The sequence below is a fragment of the Lynx canadensis genome, chromosome B4, assembly GCF_007474595.2.
Source record: "Lynx canadensis isolate LIC74 chromosome B4, mLynCan4.pri.v2, whole genome shotgun sequence".
Taxonomy (NCBI): domain Eukaryota; kingdom Metazoa; phylum Chordata; class Mammalia; order Carnivora; family Felidae; genus Lynx; species Lynx canadensis.
The window spans coordinates 1,637,675-1,643,674 of record NC_044309.1 but is presented as its reverse complement, the minus strand read 5'-3'; positions in this window follow the sequence as shown (position 1 = coordinate 1,643,674).

Sequence of the window (6,000 nt, the reverse complement as noted above, 5' to 3'; positions counted from 1 at the left end):
CTCTTTTCTTTTTCTGTGTTTTCAATGGGAAGCTCTTTTCTCTGCCTTTCAGCTGCTGTTGATGAGATGTGGTTGTGGACGAGAGACTGTTGGCTCCTCTCTGAAGTCTGCTGATGAAAACAGCCCCTGTTGTGTGTTAAATTCAGATCACTAAGTGTGGGGGAGGGGGTGTGAGTGACAATGGCCCTGTTTTGCCCACTGAGGTGTATGGAAGGAGTTTTGAGTGTGGGATTGATGAGTGCTGAAAGGGGACAGCACGAGGGAACATCAGAGATTGCTCGACTGATCTACCTCAGGAAAACTCGGTGAGGCTTGGGAGGCAGGGTTGTGGAGGTCATGCCCAGAGACAGGTTTGCACGTAGGACAGAAAATACTTCTATCTCCAAAAGGTGTTTTCTGATGCAAGAGATGCTTAGGTGACTCATGGGACTGAATCACTTCCAAAATGTTGTCATACGTAATATAAATGTTTTGGATTTATTTTAAGAGATTCTCACCCTAGTGCTCATGGACCACAGAAGCCAATATCAATCATGGCATTATCAATCATGGATCCAGTAAAATGCCATCACATTTTACGTTTGTTAGCATCAGTCTCAACACATAACCCATTTTTTTCACACGTGAGTTGAAGAACCATATTTGTGTGAGCGATGATTTCAAATTTTCTAGTAAGTTTGAAAGTCAGTGACATCAGTAAGAACTAATGAAGAAAAAAGGCAAAACTTTCACAGCTAAAAATAAAGTTTCCTTGTAAAAACAAAGGAATGACCATAATAGTGTAAATATTTTTGATATCTTTATCTACCTAGTGTTCCGTCTTCAGAATTTTCTCATGTTCTTAGTTACGTTTGCGACCACCTGCTCGTAATCTCGCCAGATGGCCTGACAAAGCGAATGCAGGTAGTCCCCCGATCATATGTATTATGTTGCTTTTGACTGTGACTCTTCCAAATTACACCCAGATACACATGATTTTGTATGTATATTTGTATACATCACTATTTCTTTAGAATAATTCTTGGAAAATAAATTACTGTCTCAATGCCTGTAAATAACATTAAGGAGTTGTATAACTTACCTTGAGAACTACTGCACTCATAATATTTTCTTGAAAGAATTATTGGCTACTCTTACCAGTAAAAATAAACAAATAAAAATAAAGAATGAATGAAGATTCAGGGTTACATGGGAGTCCTGTCATTCTCTTTTGACCGGGCAACAATAATTTTACGCAGAAATCTCACTGACCCGCTCTCCTGCCATGTCCAGACAGTGAGTGCGAGGTCAGCGTGCTTTTGCTAGCGCACAGCCTGAAAAGATGATGCGAAGCCACGTCCACCACGAAATTACTGTTATCCAGTCTTTTCCTACACTGGGATCTTTGAGGAAGCCAGCATCCTAATTGCGCCTGAGTTTCAGAACAGAAATGAGGCGGAGCACTGTAGGAGTTTAGGGATAAAAGCAATGCCCAGGTTTGTTTCCGTTGCTTTATTTCACAGACAACGGAGAGGAGATCTGTCTACAATTTGTTAGGGGCTTGCTCAGTGTCACCCAGGCTTAGAGAATCACAACCGTGATCTCAACACATTTCACTACATTTAAAAGAACTTAGTACATGGCAAAAAAAAAAAAACAAAAAACTGCTTGAGCTCAAGCAAATAAAAATAACAAGCATACAAAAAACAAAAGTGTAACATCTTTCATTCATAAATTATATTTACAATAAGGAATGCCATTCCATTATACAAACGGTTATGAAATATAGGCAGTAATTTGCAAAATAAGAAAAGATATATGAAACAGTTTATCTTGGGGGCGCCAGGGTGGCTCAGTCGGTTTACACGACGGACTTCTGCCCAGGTCATGATCTCACAGTTCGTGGGTTTGAGCTCCACGTGGGGCTCTGTGCTGACAGCTCAGAGCCTGGAGCCTGTTTTGAATTTGGTGTTTCTCTCTCTCTCTCTCTCTCTCTCTCTCTCTCTCTCTCTGTGCCTCCCTTGCTTGTGCTCTCTCTGTCTCTCAAAAATGAATGAGCATTTATAAATAAATAAATAAATAAAATCAAACACCCAATTCTCAACAACAACAACAAATCACAAGGCATACAAAGAAACAGGAAAAGATGGCTCATTCAAAGAACAAAATTCACTAGCCCTGAGAAAGCTGAGACGTGGGATTTATTCCACAAAGACTTTAAAACAATCATCTTGGGGCACCCGGGTGGCTCGGTCTGTTAAGCATCCGACTTCAGCTCACGTCATGATCCTGCAGCTTGTGAGTTTGAGCCCTGCACTGGGCTCTGTGCTGACAGCTCAGAGCTTGGAGCCTGTTTCGGATTCTGTGTCTCCCTCTCTCTGCCCCTCCCCTGATCACACTCTGTCTCTCTCTCTCTCTCTCTCTCTCTGTCTCAAAAATAAATAAACATTAAAAAACTTTTTAAAAAAAGCAGTTTATCTTTACTAGTAATTAAATTAATAGTACCTTTAACATTTCATGTTGGCAATGAGTTTTTGTATTTCAAGTATGCAAGATTGGTTCAACATTAGAAAATCAATTAATATAATCCATCATATCAACGGGGTAAAAAATATATATATCATGATTATATCAATAGATGCAGAAAAAGCATTTGAGTAAATTCAACACCCATTCATGGTAAAAAATTCTTAGCAAACTACTAAAAGAGAAGAACTCCCTCAGCTTGATAAAGAATATCTACAAAAGCCTACAGTTGACATCATATTTGATGGTGAGGAACTTGACGCCTTCCCACGAAGATCAAAAACAAGACAGGATCCCCCCTCCCTACACTCCTTTTAACATTATGCTGGAAGTTCAGGCTAATGCAGTAACACACACACACACACACACACACACACACACATACACACACACACAGGTATACAAATTAGAAAAGAATAAGTAGAACAATTTGCCAATAAAATGCTCATCTATATAGAAAAATTTTAAAAATTGACAAAAAAAACCTCCCAGAATTAATTAGTAATTATAGCAAGATTACAGGATAGAAGGTCAATGTGCAAAAGTAAATCACCTTTTTAAATATACCAACAATGAACTAGTGGAATTTGAAATTAAAACATAATAATATTTGCCCTGGCACCAAAAAATAAATTAAACAGGTTTAAATCTAACAAAATATATATAATACTTATATGAGGAAAACTATTTATTAATTAAATAAATAAAATAAACTATTTATTGATTAAATAAATAAAAGAAGGTAAATAAATGGAAAGATATCCCATGTTCCTTTATAGGAAGTCTTAATATTGTCAAGATGTCCATTCTTCCCACCTTGATGTATAGATTCAATGCAATCCCATGAAAATCCCAGCAAGTAATTTTGCAGATTTTGACAAAGTGATTCTAAAGTTATGGAGAGGAAAAAGACCCAGAATACCCAACAAAATATTGATGGAAAAGAACCAAGTTGGAAGACTGATACTACCGGACTTCAAGATTTGCTATAAAGCTACATTAGTCAGAACAGCATGCTATTTCCTTCTTGAGATATGCAAAAACATAGATAAATCTAGAAACATTAAGTGAAATGAGCCAGTGCCAGAGGACAAATACCGCATGATCACGTATGTGTGGAATCTTAAATAGTCAAATTCACAGAAGCAGAGTGTAGACAGGTGGTGTCTGGAGCTTGGAGGAGGGAGAAATGGGGAGCTGGTGTTCAATGAGTATAAAGTTTCAGTTATACAAGATGAATACCTTGTAAAGATCTGCTGTGCAACATAGGACCGATGCATACTGTACCGTGCACTTAAAAATGTGTTAATGAGGTAGAGCTCACGTAAGTGTTCTTAACACAAGGAAGGGGTGAGGGGAGCCTGGGTGTCTCAGTCGGTTAAGTGTCTGACTCTTGGTTGCAGCTCAGGTCATGATCTCAATGTTCGTGAGTTCGAGCCCCAAGTCGGGCTCTGTGCTGATGGTGCAGAGCCTGCTTGAGGTTCTCTCTCTGTCCCTATCTCTCTCTGTCCCTTCCGTGTTCCCTTTCTCTCTCTCTCAAGGTAAATAAAATAAACTTTTTTTTAAAAAAAGTGTGAGTATAAGAGGAAACTTGGAGGTGATGGATATGTTCTTGTGATGATGGTTTCACAGATGTGTGTTTATGTTTAAACTCACCGGATTGTATGTACTAAGTATGCACAGTTCTTTGTATGCCAATCATACCTCAATAATTTTTTTAGTATGGTATAGTGTGCTGTTAGTGAAAGAATGGGAATGTAGATCAATGGAACAAAATAGAGAGTCCAGAAATAGACATGCACAAATATAGCCAACTGATCTTGACGAAGGAGCAAAGGCAGAACAATGAAGGAAGGGTAACCTCTTCGACAAATGGTGCTGAGAAGGTGGGCATTCCCATACAAAAAAAATAAATAAATCTAGATGTAATTTCACAAAATCAACTCAAAATGATCACATATTTAAATGTAAAGCACTACAAAGACAACTGTAAAGTTCTTTGAGATAAGAGGAGATAATCTACCCAAGCTTGGGTTTGGTGATGACTTTTTAGATACAATACATAAAACACAACTGTGAAAAAAAATTGATGAGTTGGACTTAATTAAAAGTAAAAACTTCCCCTCTGCAAAAGACAGTAAGCTAATGAAAAGACAGGCCACAGACTGGGAGAAAATATTTTCAAACGACATGTGTGATAAAGGACTGGTATCCAAAATTTACAAATGACTCTTAAAATTCAATAATAAGAACACAATGAATTTTAAAAATGGACAAAGGATGTGAGTAAAGAATTCACTAAAGAATATATACAGATGGAAAAAAAGCATATGAAAAATGATCTGCATCATATGTCATCATGGAAATACAAATTAAAACAAGCACACTTACTCGAATGGCTGAAATTCAAAACACTGACAACACCCAATACTGGCGAAGATGTCGAGCCACAGGAACTCCGTCATTGCTGATGGAGCACGGAATGGCACAGCCACTTCGGCAGACCGTTGGGCGGGTTCTTACAAAACTAAATATACTGTGATGCTATCAAGAAACTGTGGATCCTAGTGATTACCCAACAGAATTGAAAAACGTGTGTCCACACAAAAACCTGCCCACAGATGCCTATGGCGGTTTTGTTCATATTTGCCAACACCTGGAAGCGACCAAGATGCCCTTCAGTAGGTGATGGATAAATACACTGTGGTCCATCCAGACAACGGAATGGTATTCAGCACTACAAAGAAATGAGCTCTCAAGCCACGAAAAGACACGGAGGAAACTGAAATGCATATGACTAAGTGAAGAACACAATCTGAAAAGCCTGCACACTGCAGGACTCCAGTTCTATGATATTGTGCAAAGGCACAACTGTGCAGACGGTGAAAGATCAGTGGTTTCCAGAGCTTTGGGAGGAGACAGGGATGAATTGGGTACTTTTTGCACCGTGAAGCTATTCTGTACGGTACTGTGATTATGGATACGTCATGACACGTTTGTCCAAATCACAGCACCAGGAGAGACCCCTGATGTAAACTATAGACTCAGGGTGGCAGTGACACGTCAGTGTCGGTTCCCCAGTTGCAGGAAATGGACCACCTGGAGGGGAAGTGGGTCACTGGGCGCTGAGGAAGAAGTGTATCAGAACTCTACTTTCTACTCAAGTGTCTTGTGAAACTTCAACTTCTCTAAAAAATAAAGACCATATTAAAAGTAAACGAACAAGCAAAAACCAAATGTGCACGTGAAAAAATATTGCAGAGGGGATTATAAACTGGTAAAACGTTTCTGGAAGGTCATTTAGAACATGGATCTGAAAATTTTAAAGCCATTTGTTTCTGCAGACCAGTAATTTACTTTCAAGGATGCCATTCAAAGAAAATAATCGTGGATATCGTCTTTTTAATAAGGATTGTGTCCATTTTAAAATACACTTTAATGAGGGGCACCTGGGTGGCTCAGTGGGTTGAGCGTCTGACTTCGGCTCAGGTCATG